The sequence below is a fragment of the Chlorocebus sabaeus genome, chromosome X (assembly GCF_047675955.1).
Source record: "Chlorocebus sabaeus isolate Y175 chromosome X, mChlSab1.0.hap1, whole genome shotgun sequence".
Taxonomy (NCBI): Eukaryota; Metazoa; Chordata; class Mammalia; order Primates; family Cercopithecidae; genus Chlorocebus; species Chlorocebus sabaeus.
Window position 1 is genome coordinate 59512276 of NC_132933.1, and position 25461 is coordinate 59537736.

At 39.0% G+C, this 25461-nt stretch overlaps 1 long non-coding RNA gene across 1 annotated transcript; it reads left to right on the plus strand.

The window, feature by feature from the left end:
• The first annotated feature begins 512 nt into the window (after window positions 1-512).
• LOC119620914 (uncharacterized) lies at window positions 513-24866 on the plus strand. Its single transcript, XR_005237458.2, has 3 exons — window positions 513-919; window positions 23096-23255; window positions 23941-24866. It is a non-coding gene; the product is annotated as an uncharacterized lncRNA (long non-coding RNA).
• The last annotated feature ends 595 nt before the right edge of the window (window positions 24867-25461 follow it).

The following is a 25461-nucleotide window of genomic DNA, read 5'->3' on the forward strand; positions in this document are numbered from 1 at the left end:
TCTTCTTTTTTTTTTTTACAGTATTTTCGATCCATGGTTTATTGAATACAAAGATACTGGACCCATGGATAAGGAGGGTTATCCCTCCCTATAAGTACTGCCAAAGAACAACCTTTGTTTTATTTTCTGGCTTACCCAACCAAAGTTTATTTCTTGCTCTCATTACGTATCTAGCACAGGTCAGAATAACTTCTAATACTTTAAAAACAGTACTTGAATCTAAAGAGGTAGAGAAGTTCAGTGACCTAAAGATAAAATATGCTTAATTGAACAAGAATTTTTGCACTTGGAACTGTGAAGCATTCCTTGAAGACGGCCTGTGCCTAATCTAAATCCAGGAATGTTAAATGATATCCAAGGGAAAACTGCAGCTTGGGAACTGAGGCCAGTAAACAGCTGTGACCTCAGTCAAGCAGGCAGTGTTTTCATTCTGCAAGCTGTGCCTCATGCTTCTCCGGCTAGAGCTATGTATATTTAATTAGTGTCCTCTCACCTTCACAGTACATGTTTTTCCACTTGACAGTTTTTGAAACCAAAAGAACGTCCTTGAGAAAAACGTAGGGCCTATTGACTACTCAGCATATTATTTTACTTGGTATTCAAGCATTCTAATGAAAGAATTGGGAATAATGAAAGACAGTAGGGCGTAGAGCCACTTTAACTGACACCGTGAGGTCGGTCAAAGCTATTGAACAGTTTCTATTAAATTAGTTTGGCTTCATCTAGGCTAGTTAAAGCTGACATGCTGACAGATTAGTTTCTGTCTGTTTAGAAAAAGAGTAAAGAAGAGCATATTTACATTTGGAGGCTTAGTGGCAGTCACTTTACAAGGTCAACAAGAATATCTCCATCGCAGAACTGTTTGTCTCCCTGTCGATACATTGGCTGATCAGCTTCAAAGTATTTAGCCCTTCTCTAGGTGAGTGCATTTCTCCTAATGAATGTTATTTCGTTACTTATTTTAAATAATTTAACAGATGATTATAGTTTTGTAGTTTGTTGGAAATCCAAATGTAAATTTTAATACAGCAGTTCTACTTATAGAGATGTGGCATAAGATAGTGCCACCACCCCAGTAAAAAAGTAATAAATTAAGATGCTCATTTTCTTACCAATGTCAGTTTGTTCTTTGGCTTAGAATCAAGTTGAATATATGATTAAAAATGGAGATGAAATTGGTCCTATCTGATTTTTTTCATCCTATGAATCAGATTGCAAGCCATATGGAGTTTAGAATCTTTACGAACATAAGGGAAAAATAACTGTCATAGAGGGAATCTTAGCCCCTTCTAGGAATTCTTTTGTATGTAGATCAAGAGCTCTTAACTCAAACTAGTTTCAAAAACTGACTCTTACACAAACCAATGTTTTGAATGCATAAAATAGCTCACTTCTTTATGTTGCTCAAAATCAAAGGAAAACTTATTCTGGAGACATTAGAAAATGAGGTATATCAAAACGACCTTCTCCAGTGCATACATACAGTGAACAAAGTCTCTACCATCACTTGGTGCTCTCTCCCTTCATCCCCCATCTACCTGATTCCCCTTTTGTTGCCCAAACTTTTCAATGATATCATTCATCCAGGCCAAATCTCTTCATGCTTCCAAATTCTCTCTTCCTCTCTCCACTCTATCTTCATACTGAGTCACATTTTAGAGCTCATTTTACTATTTAATCAGATCACTCCTTCCAAGAGGTTAAATAGCTGATAGCTCCCCCAGAAGAACTTTATATTTTAAAAGAGAGCAAATGCATTAATACCTACTTGTTAGAATTTTAAAACTGTCTCAAAATAAATTATTCTTTAAGAAGATTTCAAAGGCAGAGTCTTCTACCTGGCACTTCTAAATTGCCCTACCTACTTTTTTTCCCTGACTACTCCACTCCGTTTGTTCTTATTTCCTCAGTCTCCTTCCCACAGATAAAATCAATAGGTCTTATTATCCAACTGAAGTTCCTCTATTCACCATTTCCCACAGATTGTGACAGATGGTCCTCGGGTTTCATATCTGCTCTATTAGTTATAACATTGCATAACAAGTTGCCTCAAAATTTAGTGGCTGAAAACAATAATAAACATTTTTATTTAACAACTTTGGTAAGTCAAGAATTTGGGAGAAGCTTAGCTGAGTGGTTCTGGCACAGGGTCCTTTGCAAGGCTTCAATCAAGGTGTGAACTGGGGCTGCAGTTACCTAAAGGCTTGACTGGGAGATGATCCACTTTCAAGCTCACTCATGTGGCTGTTTGCTGAAGATATCAGCTCCATTGGGATACTCACAAATGGCTCTTTAATGCAGAGAGAGAGAAAAGAAAAGGAAGAGAAGAGAGATTGGAAGAATCCAAGTTAGAATTTTTATTTTATTTTTATATAGTCTAATCTTGGAAGTGAAATCCCATTATTTCTTTCCTTAGAAGCATCTCTGTGTAGGCCCACCCCACAGTCAAGGGGACATAATGACACAAGGCCAGAATACTAGGAAGTGGAGAATATTGGGGTTCATCATAAAGACTTTTTACCACATTTGCATACACACAAATGAAGGGATGAGAAGGTTAAAATATCATTCTTAGAATGACATGCTTTTTGAGAATGCATGCTTATATGATGACCATGTGTCACTCATCATACAATATACTGTTGACGTAAATGTGGGTAAAACAAATCTCTGCCTGCAGGTCCTTCTAGTCTAGTGGAGGCGACTAAAAGGTAAATGAAACCTACTACAAAAAGCACATCCTAGCATAGGACATTGACTAAATATTGTGGATAATGAAGTGCATAACTTTGCCTGGATATCTGGGAAAGGAATTGTAACTTGACCTAAGTCTTGAAGTAAGAGTGGTATGTGTGGAGGGGACAGAATAGGAGAGCGAATTACATGCAACAGCAAGGACAGCATGAACAAAGGTGTGGAGTCAAGAAGGCATAGGCACATTAAGGAACCCAATGTGTTCAACAAGAAGAGCTCTGTGTGTGCGATATAGGGAGAGAAATCAGAGGAAGCTTGAAATGTAGGCAGGGAATGGGTAATATCAGGCCTTGGGTGCTATGTTAAGGGCTTTGGACTTTACATTAAGGTTAATGATGCACTTCTGGAAAAATCTAAGCAAAAAGTTAAGAAGGCTGGTAGTTTAGAAATATCGCTCCAGTGTGGCTTGCAAGGCAAGGCGGAGGGGTAGTTGGGATTATGGGGCTGTAATATAAGGTTAAGGAGCATGTGCTTTGGCTTTAGACAATTGCTCTCCACAATTGACACAGAGTGACTAAATCTCTTTGAAATCTTCAGATTCCTCACTGGTCAAATGCAGATGGGTATAGCATCATCTTCATAGGGTTGTGATGGAGATTATAGGAGCTGATAAATACAAAGCACTTAGTAGAGTTTCTGACTCATAGTAATTGCTCCATAAATGATAGCTCTTCTTATTCAGCCTATTTCAAAAGAGACCAATTAAGAAGTTTTTACAATAACTCTGGTAAGAGAAGAGGGTGACCTGGATTATGGTGTTGGCATTACTGAAGGACAGAAGTGGATGCCATAGAGAGATTTCCAGGAGGTAGAATCAATAGGTCTTAATATCCAATTGGAGTTCTTTTATTTACCATTTCCAAGTAATCTATTAGTAACCACATAAGACTGTAGCTTTTGTTTAACTGGAGAAAAGAACTAGTGATAGGCTGAACTATATGACATCAATACAGACCCCTAATTGCTTGATGCTGATATAAAACTTGCACTTTAATCCTGCTTTGAGAATTAAGGTTGACTGAAACTGTTCCTTTCTCTCACTCTCTTCCTTTATATTAATGTTACAAATTATATAAAGAATACTTGCTTAATTAAGGAAGAAAAGTATTTAAAAACCTAGGAAATAAAAATCACTTATATTATTCTTGAGACGACTGGGCCTTTTGTTTAATTGTTGTCAAAATCGAATGGCTAAATAAACAGTTCTCCAAAACAAACAAATAAAAGCATGTTCTTTCCTTTTGAAGATGGCCTCTAATAATTAAATGGCTTATATATAAGGTGATAAATTTAATTATTAAGGATATATTTAGAAGATGTGGTAGGCAGAATAGTTTCCACCTTTTTTGGTGGGGTGGGTAGAGGGCGCTATTCTGTGAATCCCAGAAATCTGTGAATTTGTGATCCTACGTGGTAAAAGGAACTTTGGATATGGAATTAGGTTAATGATGTTGAGATGGGAGATGATCCAGGATTATCTGGAGGTGAGGGGTGGCTAATGTATTAATTAATTCACAAGATGCCTTTAAAAATGTAAGAGAGAGTCAAGAGTCACAGAAGGATATGTGATTATAGAAGTAGAGGTCAAGGTGATGAGATTGCTGGCTTTAAAGACGGAGGAAGGCACCATGAGCCAAGGAATACAGATAGTTTCTGGAAGCTGGAAAAGGCAAGGATATTGATTTTCTCCTGAAGAATCCAAAAGGGACAGAACCTTGTCGTTAACTTGATTTTAGCCCAGGGATACACATATCTGACTTCTAACATCCAGAAATGCAGGATAATAAATTTGTGATGTATTATGGCACTAAATTTGTGGTATAATTTTGTGGCAGTAGCAAAAGGAAACTAATACAGATGTCTTCCAATCAGGATTTAGTTTTTTTTCTTTTAATTTAAATTTAATTTGTAGCAAATTTATTGAGAAACAATTTACATACCATGCCATTTACTTACTTGAAGTGTATATTTCAAATTGGGTTTGGAATATCCACAGATATGTACAGCTATTACCAAAGTGAATTTTAGAACATTTTTATCACCTCACAAAGAAACCACATACCCTTTTTCTAACACCTTCCATCTTAATTTTCCTTCACCAGCCCTAAGCAATTACTAATCTTTCCTGTCTCTATTCATTTCCCTATCACAGCTTTTTATGTGTAAGGAATTACTATAGTTTGCATATTTGGCTCTCCAAGCCTTATATTAAAATTTGATCCCCAGTGTTGGAGAGGGAGCTTAGTGAGAAGTGTTTAGGTCATGGGGGTGGATCACTCATGAATGGCTTGTGCTATCGTCCTTGTACTTGTGATAATAAGCAAATTCTCATTCTATTAACTCCCATGAGATCATACTCGCACCCTCCCCTACTCTGCACCCATTCTCCCCCACCCAGAGCGGCTTGAGAAAAAGAGCCTTGCACCTTTCCCTTCTTTTGCTTCTTCTATCACCACGTGATCTCTGTATGTTAGAAGTCAGATATGTACCTCCCTGCCAGGAGTAGAAGCAACCTGAGGTACTCACCAGAAGCCAAGGAAATCAGGCTGATGTGGATGATCCTTGCACATCAGTCTGAAGAATTATCTCTAGTATTTCCTGTAAGTCTGATATGCTAACAACATCTTAATTTCATCTTCGTTTTTGAATGAGATTTCATAAAGGAGATTTTCTAGAAGGAAATTTTCTATAATTCTTGACTGATAGTCACTTTCTTTCAATTCTTTGAAGATATCACCCCTCAATAGTCATACGTTGTTCAAGATTTCTAATGAGAAGTCAGCTGCCAATCTTATCGAAAAAACTCATTTCTGTTAAATTATTGTCCTTTGCTGCATTCAAGATTTTTCTCCCTGTCTTTGACTTTTTCAGTTTGACTGTATGTGGTTCTCTTTCAGTTTATACTATTTTGAATTTGTTGGGTTATTTGGACCAGTAGATTAGTGTTTTTCATCAAACTTAGCAAAATTTCAGCCATGATTCCTTCAAATACTTAATCTGCCCCTTTTCTTTATTTTCTCCTTCTGCATATGTTGGCATTCTTGATGGTGTCCCACTGGTTTCTGATGTGCTGTTTTTTTCTTTACTCTTTTTGTCCATCAGGTAGGTTTGCTGATTCTTTCTTTTGTCACTCAAATATATTTTTGAGCCCCTCTAGTCCATTTTTAACTTCAATTATTGTATTTTCCAACTCCGGAATCTTTATTTGATTCTATTAAAATAATTTATCTCTATTGATATTCTCTGAGGAGACATTTTGTCATACTTTCCTTTAATTCTTTAAATATGATTTCCTGAAGTCTTTGAAGATAGTTATATTAGCTGATCGAAAGCCTTTGTCTACTGAGTCCAAAATTTAGTTATCCCTTAGTGCCATTTTCTAGTGGCTTTTTATACCCATTAGTCTGTGGTATATTTTTTTTCTTTCCCTTTCTTGTAACTTTTTATTCAGAAGTGAAAATTGTAAGTATATATTATGTCAACTCTGGTATCTTATTCCTATGTCCCCAAGATTAGTGATTGTTGGCTTTGCTCTTATGGTCGTGCTATTGATTTTTGTTCATGCTTATTTGTTTAGCACTCTCCTGGACTATTTCTCTAAATTATATATTCTCTCTAGTGTATGGCCTCTGGGATTACTGCCAGATTTTTTTATAAGTACTAATTTTTATTTTAAGCCTGGATTCCTAGTGATCACACCTGGGTCACTGTAAATTTAGTGGTCAGCCAGTGATTGGCCAGATTTCCTTAAATGCCCTTCCCAAATGACTTCTACCCTTTGTCAAGAGAATCTGTGTGAGAAAGTATGTCTTCACACTTTAGGGAGCTTTCAGAAAGGCTTTAGCTTTCACTTCCCACTTTTACAGGGTGGCAAGGTCAGTCAGAGTTGAGTGACTTGTGTTTTGCCCTCTTCTGGGCATCTACATATTGTCATACATATATGCATCATTTTAAATCCCTTGGAATCTTTTGGAGCTTTTCCTATGGTCATTTAATTCTCCAGGATTTGCTTTTCAATTCTCATTCAGGTACTTATTTGTCTCAATCGATATCACAGCCTTAGATAGCTGAGATGTTGCCAGCAGTTTATGATTTTTTTTTTTTTTTTTTTTTTTTTTTTTGTGATGTACTAGGTTAGGCATAGCATTTTTTTCTCACTAAGTTGAGCTGTGTGTCAATCACCCACCCTACTCTGAGAACGGAGATTTCTAAGGAAGCTGTAAGTTCCGATAAATTGTTGACTGTTCTCTGGGGATTGTGTACTAACAGAACTCCAAAAGCAGTTAGAGCTCTCCATTGTCGGAAACGCCATTCAGTTTTGACTCCTGCACCACTGAACTGGAGAGGGAGGGTGGAAATAACCTCAGGTAAAAATGTTCTTGTCTTATTGAGGTTCAATAGTTTCTCTTTTATAGACAATTTTTTAGGTTGTTCTGTGGGTTTGATTAATTGTTAGAGTACTGAAATGGTTTATTTTCATTGGTTTTGCAATAAAAATAGTTGTTTATCAGGTTGTTTTAGTTGTACAGTCTTGTACTGCATAATGATGTTTTGGTCAACAACAGATCACATATACAACAGTGGTCACATAACATTATAATGAAGCTCAAAAATCCCTATTGCTCAGTGACATTGCAGCCATCCTAATATCATAGTGCAATGCTTTACTCAGGTGTTTGTGGTGATGCTAGTGTAAACAAACCTACTGGGCAGTCAGTCATATAAAATGATAGCACATACTATTATGTGCAGTACCTAATGCTTGATAATAAAAACAATTAGTTACTGGTTTATGTATTTAATATACTTTTACTGTTATTTTAGAGTGTACTTCTTTTACTTATTAAAAAAGTGTACTGTAAAGCAGTATGCTGTGTTATGCAGGCAGCAACCTCTTACATCTTATGTTTACTGAATCTCTTAATTTCATCATTTTCTATTGCGCTTGATTTAAATCTCTTGATATTTTGTTCATCATGGCCCTTAAGAGTCGAAAATCTACTGCTAATGTTGCCAGTAAGAGCCATGGTTGAGAGCTTGACCTGGAAGCAAAATTAAAAGTGATTAAGGGCCGGGAGCAGTGGCTCATGCCTGTAATCCAGACCGAGGTGTGCTGATCAACTAAGGTCAGGAGTTCGAGACCAGCCTGGTCAACATGGTGAAACCCCATCTCTACTAAAAATACAAAATTAGCCAGGCATAGTGGCACATACCCGTAATTCTAGCTACTCAGGAGGCTGAGGCAGGAGAATTGCTTGAACTCAGGAGGCGGAGTTTGCAGTGAGACAAGATCATTCCATTGAACTCCAGCCTGGGCAACAAGAGCGAAATTCCATCTCAAAATAAATAAATAAATAAATAAATAAATAAATAAATAAATAAATAATAAAGGTGATTAAGAGCTCCAAAGATGAAAACTCAGTAATAGTTATTGCTCTCCAGTCACACATACCCCATTCCACCATGATGTATGATCTTGAAGAACAAGAAGAAAGTGATGGAAGCTGTTGAAGGGTCTGCTTCATTGAAAGCAATACTACAAAAATGATGAAGACCCCCCAAGAAAACTGGCAGTGAAGGGCTTAGAAGAAGCCTTTGAAGACCTCAACAAGATTTTTAAAAATGTTATAGGGACCCCCAACAACAAAAGGTCTCATTAATAGAGAGAAATGTTTATGGTGCATTAAGCAAATCTGTGATGGAACAATGAAATAAACCAAACAACTAACCATGGACATATTTCTGACAAGAGTGATACATCCTGAAGAAGAACACTCAGGCATGTCCTTCACAAGGTATTTCAGAAGAAAGCATTGTTATCATAGGAGATGACGGCTCTATGCATGTTATTACCGCCTGAAGACCTTACAGTGGGATAAGATGTAGAGGTGGAAGACAATGACACCGATGATTCTGACCTTGTGTAGGCCTAGCCTCATGTGTGTGTTTGTGTCTTAGTTTTTACACAATAAGTTTTAAAAGTAAGTAAATAAATAAATTTAAAATAGAAAGCTAAGTATGGTGGCGTGCACCTGTAGTCCCAGCTACTTGGGAAGCTGAGGCTGGAAGGTATCTTGAGCCCAGGAGTTTGAGGCCAGCCTAGGCAATACAGTGAAACCCTGTCTCTTAAAATAAATAAACAAATAAATACAAATAGATAAAAGCTTACAGAATAAGGATATTAAAAAGAAAATGTTTTTGTGCAGCTGTGCAATGTGTTTATGTTTTAAGTGCTATTTAAAAAAAAGGGTTAAAAAATTTAAAAAGTTTATAAAGTAAAAATGTTACAGAAAATTAAATTTAATTGATCATTGAAGAAAGAAAAATATTTAAAAAATAAATTTAATGTTGCCTAAGTGTACAGTGTTTTTAAAGTCCACAGTACTATACAGTAATATCCTGGGCCTTCACATTAATTGATGAGCAATTCACTGACTCACCCTGTGATGGTTAATAATGAGTGCCAACTTGATTGGATTGAGGGATAAAGAGTATTAATCCTGGGTGTGTCTGTGAGGGTGTTGCCAAAAGAGATTAACATTTGAGTCAGTGGACTGGGGAAGGCAGATCCACCTTTAATCTGGTGGGCAGAAACTAATCAGTTGCCAACAAATATAAAGCAGGCAGAAAAATGTGAAAAGGGCAGACTGGCCTAGCCTCCCAGCCTACATCTTTCTCCCATGCTGGATGCTTTCTGCCCTCGAATATTGCACTCCAAGTTCTTCAGTTTTGGGACTCAGACTGGCTCTCCTTGCTCCTCAGCTTGCAGACAGCCTATTACAGGAACTTGTGACCCTGTAAGTTAATACTTAATAAATTCCCATGTATATGAAATATCATATATTACAGATATATCTAACATCATATTGTATATATATCATATCTATATATCTAAATCTATATCAGATATAGATACATTGATATATCTATATATCTATATAATATATGTGATATAGCTATATATCATAACATATATATCATATATATCTATATATATCATATATATCATATATGTCTATATATCTGTATCTTACTATATATAGATATAAATGATATAACTATAGATAGACATGATATATTGATATATCATATCATATATATCATATATATCTATATATCATATCATATATATCATAAATATCTATATATCATATATCATATATCTATATCTAGATATAGATATAGACTGGCTGCACAGAAGGCTTACACTACCATCTATCTATATATCATATATAATCATATATCTATGTATCATATCATATCATATCATATATATCATATATCTATATATCATATATATCATATATCTATATTGTATATATCTATATATAATCTTCATATTTATATGCATCTTATGATATGATATAAATATATAGATATATGACATAGAGATCTATGTATCTCTATATAGAGCTATATAGATATATAGATCTGTCTGATGTATAGATATACACATGTGATATATATGATATATATCTATATATAGATTTATCTATATATAAGATAGATAAATATCAATATATATGATATCTATATATCTTATATATCTATATATGATATATCTATATATGATATGATATAGATATATAGATATATGATATATACTATATATAGATATATCTATATGATGTATATGATATATGTCATATAGATATATCTATGTATAGTATATATCATATATAGATATATATCATATAGATATATGTTACATAAATATATATCTATATATGGTATATGACGTGTCAGATATATATGATATAAATGATATATAGATATATATGATATGTATATCATATCTATCTATTTATCTATCCTATTAGTTCTGTCCCTCTAAGAGAGCCCTGACTAATACACACCCCAAGCAACTTTCAGTCCTGCAAGCTCCATTAATGGTACATGCACCATACAGGTGTTACATTTTTAAATTTTTCATGCCACATTTTTACTGCACCTTTTCTGGGTATAGATATATTTAGATACACAAATACTTACTCTTGTTTTACAATTGCTGGCAGTATTCAGGACAGTAACATGTATACAGGTTTTGTAGCCTAGGAGCAATTGGCTATACAATATACCCTAGGTGTGTAGTAAGCTATACCACCTAGGTTTGTGTAAGTACACTCTATGATGTATCCCTGTCATTGAGTGATGCATGACCGTGTTTACAGTGTTTTACAGGGAGAGCAAGTTAACCAAGTTTCTCATTCTACCGGGCCTGAGATTCTACCCCTTACCATTTTATTGTGTTTTATAATATTTCTTGTAATTTGATTTAAGGCCTACCTAGATAATCTAGAATAATATCTCCATATCAAGACTCTTAACCTAATCGCATATGCAAAGACTCTTGCCAACTAAGGTAACAAGTCACAAATAATTTCTTCTGTTCCTCCTTCTGATATTTCTCTTTTCTTAATTGAATACTTTTAAAATTCTATCTTGATTTACTTACAGTATCCTTCTATACATTACTTTGTTTATCTTAGTAGTTGTTCTAAGTATGACAATATACCTCTATAACTTAGTATGGTCTACTGGTATTGTCTCTATCTCTTCTGGAACTTTGATGTTAGGTCTTTTGCTATTGCAGGACTCTAAGGCTAGTTTCATTTTTTCCCAGTCTATTCTTTTATCTCTTGTTCATAATGGATAAATTCTGTTATTCTTTTTTCAAATTTCTTGATTCTTTTCTCTTTTCTTTTTAATCTACTGTTGAGCTAATGTAGTGAATTTTTGTCTCAGGTAATGTACTTTTTAGTTCTGTAAATTATACTTGGCTCTATTTTATTTCTTTCACTCCTTTGCCAAGATTATATATTTTTTCCATTAGTTCCAACAATATTTATAATTGATCACTGGAGCATTTTTTAAAATTCTGCTTCATAATATTTGCCAGATCATTGCAATAGCTAAATCATTTGCATTTTGACCTCTGCTATTTTTTCAGGTTGTAATTTTCCATTTTTTGGGGATATGATGAGTAATTTTCTATTGTGTCCTAGGCATATGAGACTTCAGATTCTATTTAAATCCTCTGTTTTACTAGCAATTCCATCTTATTTTAGTGTGCAAGTCTGGTCTCCTCTTTTGAGCTGTGTTTCCAATAACAATTTACTATCCACAGCCCTTGCAGTGCTATTTTGGTTTACTTTGTGTAGCACTTGTGAGGCATTCTGAAAGAGTGATTTTCTACACTGTAGTTTAGTTCTCAAACCTTTCTGTGTGTTGATACTGGTCACATTAAGGTGTGAGTCATTCCAGGGTCTTTTCAGTACTTCCTATGAAGATATAAAGGACCCCTGTCTCCAATTCACTTATCTTTGATATCCTTCCTTTACTCTCTATTTGGGAGGGAGATGGGCACCTTTTGATAGAACTTGGAAGTGGGTGCAAGTCTAGACTCACTACTTGGTCTTTTGTTATAATGTACCAACATGGAAGTGGAATTTTAGGTCATCTGACATGGCTTGTTGGGGAGTATAAGTAAAGACTTTCACTTGGCCCTCACTGATGTTGCCAATGGGAAAGAAAATTACCTTCCAACGGTACTCAGTGCCATGTTATTTGGTTGTCTTATTTATTCTACTGGCTTTTACTCATAAATTATTTTATTCTATGTAATTTTGCAATTTTTTCATATGGTCTTCATATTTATTGGTGCTTTAAATGTAAGAACTATTTGATAATTATAATTAAGGATTTTAGAATTTGACTTAAATATTTCTTAATTTCTTCATGCTCCTTTAATAAATAAAATATATTTTTAAAAGAAATTATCTATCACTTTATCTTGTTCTCACTGGGAAGGTTGGTTAATGTACTGCAAATGCCATATAACTAATAATTGAGTCTTGTTTTTATTAAAACTCAGACTAAGTTAGTGTCTGCTCAGGAAATTTACTGGAATTTAACTCGCCTTTTTTTCAGAGAACAAAATCTAGAGTTGGTAAATATCTTGTTTTGCTTCTTAAAATCATTAGTCTCTTAAGATTAATTGAATCCAATAACTCCCCTCTTGATTCATTTTTTGTGTAGTTGTTAATTGTCAGATTATGTAGAAGACAGAATAGTAGTCTTCCAATGATATCAACATCCTAATCCTGAGAATTTGTGACTTGTTACTTTACTTGTCAAAAGCGATTTTGCATGTGTAATTAGGTTAAGGATCTTGATGTGGGGAGATTATTCTGTATTATCTAGGTGGGCCTTAAATCCAATTACAAGGGGTCTTGAAAGATAAAAGAGGGAGGCAGAAGAGTCAAAGAAGGAGATACTATGATGGAAATATAAATCAGAATGCAATTGCTAGCTTTGGAGATGGCGGAAGAGAGCATGAGCCAAGGACTACAGGTGGATCCCAGAAGCAGGAAAAGACAAGAAAGCAGATTATTTCTTTGAGATTGCAGAAAGTGATGCAGTCCTGTTAACGCCTTGACTTTAACCCAGGCCTGATGTCTGATGTCTGGAACTGTGTGATAAGAAATTTGTGCTATTTTGAGGTACTAAGTTCATGTTCATTTTTTACTGCAGTCATAGGAAACTAGCATTGAGGAGTGATTACTGCTTGAAATTGTGTTCAATGCGTGATGACTTAGATTGCTTTCTATAACTCTCCTAAATGACTAAAAATACCTGTTTTGGTAAAATGTACAAGTCAAAAGTGTTGCATTCTCACTATGGTATAAACTTCTTGGGTCTTAATTGCCCTTTTATCTTGGTAATATTTATACCTTGAAAAACAAAACTAAAAGTAAAACAAACAAAAAACTCAAAACCCTACTCCAGTTCACAAGTACCTTTTTCTCAACCCAGTTGTGGAGGTAGGTTAAATCATTCACTCAAATATAGATTTTGGTTAGGGGCCTTAACATTAAGAGACTATCAATTCTAACTTCTAATTATTAAGCAGTAGTTAAGAGCATGGGTTCTGTAGTCAGAGTATCTGATGTTTTCTCAAATATACCTTTGGAATTAAGTGGGAATGTTACAGTAGGTAGTTAGTCAGGCATGAGCAGGGCAGGAGAAGGCCCTCCCTACACCCCTACCGAGAAAGTCAGGTGACCATCTGGTGATGGCCTGGTGGTTGCTAACTGACTCTCTAAAATAATAATTGGTTGCAACCAGCACCAGGGGAAGGCAGTCTCCCTATAGATAAGAAACATCTGTAACTGGTAATTGGCACCTTTCAGGAGTCGGGCGAGTAAGCTCAAGCATGCACGCTAAAAGACAAAATGGCGGAGTATGACCTTCCGGGGTCTTTCTACCAGAAAAGAAAAGAAAGTCTCAGGTGGGCATGCATAAAACTTCTTAAATACACACCCCACGTGAGCAACTTGAAGGGTAAGTGTAGTGTTTGACCTTTTGACTTGAGGTTTTATATGTTGGCATACTTTCAGGGTCTTTTGTCCAGGCCACCACACATGCAGGTTGCCCACCCTGAGGGAAGAATCATGGAAAAAGAGACACAAGACTCCGTAAGTATGCCAACATATAAAATCCCAAGTCGAAAGGTCAAACACCACGATTGTCCTCCAAGTCAACCACTTTGGTCTCCTCCAAATGTACTTTCCTTTCTTGCTTGCTCTGAACTTTTAAATAAGCTTCTGCTATTGTTCTGAAACTTTCCTCCATCTCTTTTTCTGCCTTATGCCCCGTCAGTTGAATTCTTTTTTCTGAGGAGGCAAGAATTGAGATTGCTGCAGACACATAAAAATGTGCCACTGGTAATGCGGATATTCTCCACCACTAACGTATTGGTACCATGTGACTTGGATACCTTGTACCCTTAACATATTTGATGCTGTTTGGCTTGGATTGTTCCCTAGTGGTAAGAGATCTCTATGCCTCACCTTCATCAGCTGGAGGCATTTGATCCCCGTGTGTTGTTTTCTTCTCCCCTTTCTCTCTCTCTTGCTCACTAACCATCCCCCAGAACAATTCCTCTTGGCCGTAAGTAACTCTGTTTCCCACAGCTAATTTCTCAGCTCACCATGATGGGTTGCTCCTGGAGGTAGGAAGGACCTTAGGGTCCACACCAAGTAGATCTGAGGCACTGATGACCCTTGTGGAAAGGAGGCTCAAAAGAGTGGTGAGGCTAAGATCTAAAAGCATGCAATGTCTTGGGGTTTCCTCTGTTTTTTGACTAAAATTAGCTCTTTTCCAAAACCCTGCATGGCCCAATGACCCATTCTCCCGTTTTCTCTATGTGTGTTCTGAAATGACCTTGTGCACCTGCCAGACCATCTGCCTCAGGCGCAAGTCCACCTCTTTGCTTTCACTTTGCATGCCACATGACTTCTTAAACACACACTCGCCATTACTCTCTGCATTTCTGTGGCAGGAAAGACATGGACTCCCTTAAAGATATCCCCTGAGATTTTAACTTGTTTTTACCAGCTCAGATGACCTCCAACTCTTCTGTCTGCTGCTGTATGGCCTAGACAGACCCTAAGTGGAATTCTAGCTCTACCAGCATCTTATAACTTGCCATATGCTTTTTATTTCTGTTATGCCCTGGGGTCAAGTTTTTGGTAACTTTTAAAAGCAGTTTGTTCACCTGCATAGGGCTTCACTCTGAATCTTTAAGGATCCCACCTACTTTCTTTTTGTTTTTTTCTTTTGAGTAAGCACCACTTTGAGAGGAGGGGGAATTTGTCCTTTATTTGCAAGTTCTTATGCCAGCCCCGTGCCTTCCAGAGGTTACTATTTTCTGCCCAGAGGGTGAATAAACTTTGCCCTTTTGCATCCAAGGGCCGCTATTTTCATGAGCATATGAAGGCTTTCCATGAGTATTCCTCTTGTTTCCTTCCTCTTCCTCCTATAGCCTCCATTTCTCTAATTACCTCCGCACCCTTCTCAAGATACATCAAGAGCTTCAAAGTAATATTCTAAGGGAGGGGGAGGGAAGTCCACCCCCTTGCAGTAATTAGCTGAAAAGCAGACTTATAAGAAAAAAGATAATCATTTTATTACTAAAATGCTTTGAGTGAGAGTCACTATAAGGTCGTGGAAATAAGGATATAGGCTGGACCAAGGCAGAAGACACAAGAGATCCATAGGACAGAGATTAAGGGTTGTCCCAGGCTAACAGATTACCATTGAAACAGAGATGAAAGGTTATGGGGTACAAGGTAAAATTATGGGGTTTTGGGGTGTTACTTTTCTGGCCAGAAATCTCTGTGACCGGTGGCGCCTTTGCCCAAGTTTTGCTCGGGCCCATTGGGCCCATTCCGCCCACTTGACCTGGCATGCTGCCCTCATCTCATGCTACCAGCCTGGATCCCACACTTTCAAGGGAGACTGCAAGTGAGGTGTGGAGCAGCGAGGGGTATGTGAGCAAGTATGGGGTCCAGCCACTGCCCAGTGAGACACTCCGGCTACTGCTGTGGGATGGGCAGCTCCAGGTGCTGACACGAGTGTGGGCTGTCTGAGAGACTGCGGCTGGACCAGGTGCACCACACGCAGCTTCCTAGGCTGGCGCCATGGAATGCAGTGGTGTCCAGAAGCTTGGAGACACCAGGAACTGTAGGGACCCAAAGAGGGAGTCACAGCCCTGGCTTGGGGAGCTCCCAGATCTGGGGTCCCCAAAGGGCCCCAACTTTTATCTTCTCTCACAATGTGGTGAGCAAGGGTATGTGTCAGCCCTGTTTGTGTTACTGCTCTTTTAGCCTCATCATTGAGTGGGTCCTGAGTTCTTGTCCTGTGACCAGGAAGAATGAGGTATGCAGACAAGTGGAAGGTGAGCAAGACGAAAAGGGGCTTTATTGAGCGATAGAGCACCTCAGAGGAGACCTGCAGTAGACAACTCCTTTCTACAGTCAGGGCATCCTGACGTGTATTCAGCTCCTAGCAGAGAGGAGACCCTAGAGTAGGAAGCTCCCTTCTGCAGAGAGGTCATCTCATTGAGTGTTCAACTCCCTGGAGTGGAAAGCTCCTCTCTACAAGCAGGTCATCCCATCATCTCTGCAGCTCTTAGCAGAGAGGAGGCCCTAAAGTGGGTGGCTCCTGTCTGCAGTGAGGTCATCCCATTATCTCCGCATTGTCTCTCCATCCTGTCTTCAAGTGTGGCTGAGTCTGGGGCCTCCCCCTGGGCAGCCATGGGAGGGCCCAGGGAAAAGCACCACAAGTTCCCCCTATGGTCCATGGGACTGGCGGCCTGGCACCCAGGCTTTAGGTCCTCTTTGGCTTGAAGGTGGGGCTTCAGCAGGGACCCACTCCCTTCTGCCTAAAAACTTGTCTGCCTCATGCCGTTATTCAATATGCCCAGGCTGTTCATGCCAAGGGGCACCTGCAGGCCAGCCCTGGGCAGTCCTCAGCACCCTCCCGGCCTCCCTCCTGTGCTTGTCGGCATTCAGTGTCTGGAGGGGACCAAGGTGGCAGGGGCTTGTCATGTCAGTGCTACCCCGAGCGTGTGCAGACCCAGCCAGGCTGCAACAGTACTCTGGCTCAGCCCCAACCTTGCTCCAAGAATGGAGCAGATGCTGACAGCAGGGAGAAGCCAGGCAGTGGAAGCAGGCATCCTCCATCATGTGGGGGGCAGAGGGGCCTTCCCCGGTTTCTGAGAGTGCAGAGATACTTGGGGCCACAGCCAGGCAGGGTGGCTGTAGCCGCACCCGGGGAGCTCCTGCTTCACCAACTTGGAATGTGGGGCTCTCACTTGTCCTTAGCTCCTGCTGGTTCTTTGGCACATGCAGCCCTGGTCATGCCTCTTCACAGCCTGGGACAGGGGCTCCAGGTCCTTAGTGGACCCAGGCTGGCATCCAGGGCAGGGGCAATGTCACCGTGAGCTCCTACCAATCTCCAACATTCAGGAGTGGCTTGGGGCTTCCCCTCATCTGACTCATGGTTCTCCCCAAGGAGTGCCTCTAGAAGCAAATCGTGGGCCCTGGTCCCGGCGGTCAGGATTGCCAGGATTGGTAGTCACCCTGATACAGGGCAGACCCTGGGGATGCAGCCCCTGGCAGCCCCGTGCAGAGCCTCCTCCCGAGGCACAGGAACCCAGCGCCCTCAGTGGGGTGAATGTTGTGGCTGTGCCACTGACCAGGTCCCCGAAGTGGACACTGCTCCCAGTTCCCATCCTGGTCCCCTGAAGCATGGCCCCAGCTCCAAACCCCAGGCCTGGCCCCCATGCTCCATGTGCAAGTGTGTCACTGCCCCTGGACCAGCTTCATTTTGGGGTCCCTCTCTTCCCGACTGCACTGCTCCCCCACTAGCAAGTGATTTGGCCTGGCCCCATTGTGGTGGCCCCCGGAAGGGGGGGTCTCCGGAAGGTTCCTAGGGGTGGGCTCCAGAGACTGTCTGCCTCCTCTCCATGCCCTATCCGCAGCAGCAGCAGCAGTGGGTGAGAGTAGCAACAGGGAATCAGGGGCTGGAGCGGTGGAGGCTCTGGGCCTGGGAGTGGGTCCCGCCCAGCAACACAAGAATGCAGGTCATGCATTTGGGTTCCTCAGGGCACAGGAGACATGTGGCACAGGAGTTTCACCACCGCCTTTGCTGCTCCCGCAGCCACTCCTGCCACCACCGCTCAAGCCTCCCCACTGCACCCAGCATGATGTCAGTGGCCACTCTAGATGGTCCCCCACTGCCATCAGTAAGACGGGTTATTTTGAAACCTCAAGGATGGACAGGGTCCCAGTGTTCACTTCAATATCTTCTCTGTTCTCAAGTGGGTAATGGTGATTATATGGGACCAAGGGTACACAGTAAGACTGGTTCATTCTGGAACCCAGGACAATGTGGGACTCCCCATTCAGGATAATAGGAAAAAAAGGGGGACACCTTCTTTTTTCTTTTGCCTTTTTTTCTCTTCTGTTTTCTCTTTGCAGATAGGTCATTGCATCTCCATACCACAGGACATGCCCCTCGGGTGGATTCCCCCAAACGGGGAAAAGTTTGATTTCCCTGAACCTTAAAAGAACTAGCTTTCTCTCCTGTAATATTGTCTGACTTAAAATGAACTGGGAGAGGATGACAAATGTCAGTCTTGGGACCCTGTGCTGCTATGCAGGAGGTCCTCAGATTAGCCTCTTCAGTCTTTTATAACGGAAGGTAGAATAAGGAGGACAGGGCTAAGAAAAGGGAGAAATGCAAGGACAAGAGGCAGGCTCAACTATTGGCTGCTTTAAAAGCTGGCTAGCCCCTTCCAGGTTGCCCTAAAGACACTCCTACAGTACAAAGCTGAAGGTAACGCTGGAGGACGAAAGTAAAATGATGAATTTCCCTTTTAGGTTCAAGAGCAGCCTACTCTGTGCTAATCCCCTTCTCTGAGCAACTCTCCTCCAAATTCTGTTGGGTGGGGCAAATGGCATCCCCTCCCTCCAAAAGAAAAGATTCATACCCCTTTATGTTACTTGAAAGCCCAATTACCATTCTCCCACTGGTCCCTGGTCATTATTTCCCCACACCTATTTTACCCCTATTTGGGGTAAAAATATAATTTCCAAGATCGGTGCTCACTTATTATTTACCCAACCTCAGAATTCATCTTTCTCTCTAATAGCCCTAATTCCCCTGGGAAAGCTACTAAAATTGTTAACCAGTAACTTTAACCTAGGCAGTCCTCCCCCAGGGGTCTAGAAATAGCCCACACTTCATTGGAAAAGCCCTAGCAAAAATCTAACTGAGCAATCTCTTGAGGAGAGATAACTTCTAAAGTATTCAGATAAAGCACTTTATCTGCTCCCCTTTTACAGGAATTACACAGCCTTCTGTGAAATGGAAAATGATTTTTCCATTGTGTTGCGGCTTGGCCACGAAGGCTATGGAGTGGCAAGCGGGATCACTAGAACTGCTCAGGGAAAGGGAACCCAGAAGCCTGGCATGCTGGCAAAGGATAAAAATTTCATACCATACTTCTGGCTTCTCTCTCTGTACAAAGCAGTTGTAAGAATGTTATAAACCACTGTATCCTCTGCCCCTCCATGACAACTTCTGACTTCCCTTCTTGAATTTTTCTCTTAGCCACCTTTGTAGACTCAAAATCTTATAAAAACTGTTTACCACCTCTACCTTGTACATTCATAGTTAAGTCATAACCTTAGTCAAGGCTTATTGGTTTCATATGTGAGGTAACTTTTGGTAAAGTTCAAAGGTCAGAAATATTGGCCATTTTTGGCCTGGCTAAAGGTGGGTAATAAGAGATTTAAAATGACTTCTTTTTTAAGAGCTCTATGGTTAAAAGTCAGCTTGATTGGCCGGGTGCGGGGGCTGGCGCCTGTAATCCCAGCACTTTGCGAGGCCCGAGGTGGGCGGATCACGAGGTCAGGAGATAGAAACCATCCTGGCTAATGCGGTGAAACCCCGTCTCTACTAAGAATACAAAAAATTAGCCGAGCGTGGTGGCGGGCGCCTGTAGTCCCAGCTACTCGGGAGGCTGAGGCAGGAGAATGGTGTGAACCCGGGAGGCGGAGCTTGCAGTGAGCCGAGATTGCGCCACCGCACTCCAGCCTGGGCGACAGAGCAAGACTCTATCTCAAAAGGGGGGGGAAAGAAAAAGCTTCATTAAAAGCAGATATACAAGCTATACATATACTTAAAAGGCCTTCGTTTTTTCGCTTCTTGAATCTTTCTTTTCTGAATAAATGAGTTTTTTTTCTTCTCAGTTGACTTAATTTTTTTTCCATTTCATCTTATTGCCACTCTTGATGCACACATGAGAGGACCCAAAATAGTTTCTAACAGCTTGGGACTGCTTGGGAAAGACAGAGGAGGTACCACAGACCCAGTTCAGGGAAAAACCTCTGTTTTGCTCATGGAACTCCAGAAGTTAAAAGTGGATAGATTCTTCTCAAAACCTATGGCTCTGTTATGTTTTGCATTGTGCTGACTGATGTTTTTGGCTTTCGGGAGTATCAGAAATTACTTAGCATTATGACAGAAATGTGGTAATAACTAAGTAGGAAATATGCTTTTATGGATGACTAATGGCAGTTATGGGGGATACTCGGTTCTTTGGCATTGAGATTAGAAAAGCATGCTCTTGGCCACCTGGAGGATGTAGAAACATCCCCACCTCCCATTGAGAGATAAGACTCCCATACAAAATGTGCTAATTCTCCTTTTGGGGATCTAGGATCTGGTATAAAAAGGACCCTCAATTTTTGGAGATCTGTTTTGTCTTCCAGCTGTGCTTATCAGGTTCTGGAAACTGCATGTTTTCCCAGCCCTGTTTCTCAAAGGGCTCCAGCCTAAAGCCAGTAATACAATTAAGAAACTTAAAAACTGGCAAATGAAAAATCTTACAACTATTGAATCTTCTGTCCGTCTATGTATTTATATGTGTTGTGTCTGTTGTTTATATAAAGGAGTTCTAATTAATTGGTTTACAAAATAATAAGCACTTAAATCAAATATCATTAGAAAAATAAGAACTGTAATGCCTTTGGTTCACATAACTTTAGCTCATGTAAAATTCATAGTTTTTCACAATTGAGGTTTTAGGGAATAAAGACAGTTTTAAAAATTATTGGTAAAAAGAAATGTCTTCAACATTTAGACATTTGGTCTAAATCAGGTCAAATATTAGGTTTGCCAAATGCTGTAATGTTATAAACTGCTTCTTTAACTTGACAATTGTTCAACTTACCTGCTTGAGAGCCATTAGATTCTAGGTAAAGCCTAGGACATGTGGAGTTAGCCATAGCCTCTGGCTATGCGGGAAAGAGTCAGACCTTATTGACACTTCTGTCTGGTGTCCTAGGCTCCATGGGAGGTACATAACTAAAATCGTTTACTTACCATGTTTTTCACTGAAAATAAAAGTTGCTGAGTTGATATTGTAACATGTAATTGAGACTACTGAAGAAACAGTTTTACACGCAAGGTATGTGAGAAAAGTAAAGTTTTTGATAAAGATTATGAGAAGTCATGGGAATGTGGATGGTTTTGCCTAGATTAAAAGGGTTAAGGATTGTTTCAAGTTAGATAGGATAAACCTGAAGTGTTGGACATGTTATGGAAGGTTTATAAGAAACAAATTAGTCATGTAAAAGAAACTCTGTTTGTGAACATATTGGCTAAAGTTAAAGGGGCATTATTCAGTTTATTTGTATAGTAAATATCAGAATAAACACACAACACAGTTTTCTTAAAACTCTGTCCTACTCTTTAACAAAATATTGTAAAGGGGTATAAAAGGTTTATAAGAATCTTACCTTATGATCAAACTGCTTAAAACTGAATAGATTTGCTTACAAGGTTTTATTAAAAATTGGGTTTAACATCAAGAGTATACTAATGCAAATGTAAAATTTGACTTTCTCTCTTGAACAAGATTTTCATGTAATATTAAGAAAAAATGGAAGATTTTTGTTTGCCTTTTGAGTAAACTATAGGAAAAAGAAGGGGAAAAAAGAGACAGGTTGTTTGTAAAGCTGGCTTCCCTCTTAATGAGTATAGGATTTTGCCTTAAAAAATTTTTAAGTTATTGTTTTGGCTAAGTAAATGACTTATGGTAACCTGGGATTTGATTTTATAATATTAAGGTTTTTAAACCTTTGATATTTGATAAATTTTCCAAAACAGAATTATAAATTATATATTTTTTCTAACTTAATTAATCTTTTAGATATTGTATCCTCTAAAGTCCAAAAATTACATATTTGGTTTATTTTGTATAAAAATCATATAGGAAGCATTGTCAAATATGAAATGGTGTTTGGCTTTCTTTGGGCTGTATTTGTATAAATGTTATTGGTATGTGTTCCAAAAGTATGAAATTCTGATATCACTTAATTTTATGTTATTCATAATTATAATTGTTATGTAAAATTATTGTGTGCCACAGAGGTAACAAATTTTCATGTCAATTGTGTCTTTAATTGTGGCTGCCCTAAGATTTTTTATCATCCACTGACAATTGTTGCCTTGTTTTAATCCTCTTCAAAAGATGGTTTATAATCAGCTATAGGACTTTGACAGGTGCTTTTGGATGCAAGTTGCTGATAGCTTTGGACATTATGACATTAAAATAAATGAAACTTTCAGGATTCACTTATTTTACACGGAGAGCTAAAATGTTAGTGAATATCAAGAAGAACTAGGGTTAACTGAATGGACTAAACTAATAGGAGACTAAAGTAATCTTTTTTTGGCTTTTTGCTTAAAATGATGTTGATTCTTTTTTTTTTTTTTTTTTTCCAGAGCCAAGAAAACTTTTCCTTTGAGTTATTTATAGCTTTTAACAATTGAATATAGTATACTCCCGTGGACAAAATTTGGAGCACATATGTTCTTCTCTACCTGAGTTCTCCAGAATGTGGAAAATATTTGTGAATATTCTTAACTTATGGGAATCTAGTTGTTTTCCTAAGTGCAATAAGAATGTTTTCTTTTGCAACAGGACACAATTGGAGAAACTGGTTATCTTTCAAAGGCTTTGACTGGAATGGCATGCTTTCCTTTAAGGAATTAAACTTGACTTACAAAGCCAATAAAAGCCCCTTGGGAAAACCGGCCTCATATTGTCTCCACAGTCTCTGTACAGGGTAACCTGACCTATGGTAAGTAAAGAATGTCACGTTCTAACAGGCCCAGAAGCCCCAACTTACCTTGAAACCTCAAGAGGAGAAGAATTTACCCAACTCATACATACTTGAGGGTACACATTCACGGCTGGGCTTGACTTTAAAGAAATCTTATTTGAGATTTCTCATGGAACAAGATTCCATCAAAGCAAATTTTAAAAGCCTACATGAAAAATAATTATTCTTGCTGCATTTTGTACAAATAATCAGGCCAAGTATAATGAGACTAAAGTTTATTTTACAAACAAATCCGTCCTATAATTTGTTTTCAATAATAAATGAGGACTAGAGAGAGACAAATTGTATTTCAAAAATTATGGCACACCTGTTATTAGACTCTAGTCTCAGCAGATTTTAAGTTTTTGTCTGCATTTTAGACTAACCCTGATTATTCCTGTGAACCAGCCAGTGATCTCTGGCTGCAACTCAGAATGAACAAAAGGGATGTGTAATGTAAAAATCTGGATCAATATTCTCATTCTGGGCACACAGGAAGTGGCTAGCAACCCCATGCACCCAGTGTCTTATTAGGCATGACTGTAGCCATCAGCTATCTTGATGTGTTGGCAGCCTTGGGATTTTTAGAACTGCCCTCATCCCCCTTTTGCATTTTAACATTCTTCTAAATCTAATAACCTGATTTATCTCCTCTCATCTTCAGGGCATCAAGCTCCAGATGATACTCAGTGAGGAATACTGTCCTCTCAATATTCAAGAGACATCCTTCTATAGGGAATCCCTGGACTGCCTATTGGTGAGATAGGACAGAGGTGAAATCCTACCGTTTTCTTCCTTGGACCTGGCTGGATACCATTTTCACCAACCCAAAGAGCCACCCTCCTGCCTTGACAGCTAGCAAGAGGCCAAGACCCACAGAACCACCACCATTGCTTCTCTGTCAGCAGGGAGTAGTTACAGAACACTGGCCTTCATTCATTCACACCAAAAATTTGGGGTCTTGGACTCTTGGAGAAAAAATATTACTGTTGGTAGTTAGGCATGAGTGGGGCAGCAGATGGGCCCCCTACTCCCCCACCAGGAAAGTCAGGTGAATGTCAGGTGATGGTCAGGCTGTTGTTAACTGTCTCTCTAAAATAATAACTGGTTACAGTCAGCACCAGGGAAAGGAAGTCTCCCTATATAGACTAGAAACAACTGTAACTAGTAATTGGCAGTTTTCAGGAGTTGGACAAGTGAGCTCGAGCATGAATACTAAGAGACGAAATGGCAGAGTATGACTGGGGGCATTCCACCAGAAAGAGAAGAATGTCTTTGGTGGGCAAGTGTATAATTTTTTAAACACACTGCGCATGTTCACCTTCCAAGTGTTAGGCCACCACACAGTGGGTGGCCCACCCTAAGGGAATAAAAATGGGAAAAGGGATGCAAGACCCCAGAGATATGCTAACATATAAAACTCCAATTCAAAAGGTCAAACCCAGCACTTGTCCTTCTAGTCACCTGCTCAGGTCTCTTCCAAGTGTACTTTCTTTTCTTTCCTGCTCTAAAGCAAGGAAAGAAGTTTTTAATAAACTTCTGTTCCTGCTCTGAAACTTGCCTTGGTCTGTTTTTTCCCTTATGCCCTTCAATTGAATTCTTTCTTCTGAGGAGGCAAGAATTGAGGTTGTTGCAGACCCATAAGGATTTGCCGCCAGTAACTTGGATATGTACCACTGATAACAGAAATATGTGCATTTATATATTTATATATGGATTGCATTAAAGTGCACAGATGCACATAGACAAACATTTGAGTTCACTTAAGGGTCTTGTGAAACATTCTCAAAACCCAATTTCAACCTGTTATGCCTCTTTGAGTTGAGAGAGAAGGACTTGCAGATACTGTAACTCATGACTGACTAGTAGTAATGTATGTAGTGATGAGCTGTAGGGGAAATAATAGTAGAAACTTAATGGTATGAGTTTTAAACAAAGGGCAAACCCACTTTTTAAGTGTAGGTAGGCAGTATACATAGAAATTAAGAGGGGAGGTTCAAAAGCTAGACTGCTCAGAATCAAAGTTTATTAGCTGTCACTACAAACTGTGTAATTGGGCAAGTTCCTCAACCCCTAAAAGGCTCAGTTTCGTTAAATATGAACTGTGTGTAGTAATAGTGTTTAATGTATAGGATTGTGAAGACTAAGCAAAATGATCTATGCAATGTGTTTGTTTCAATGCCTG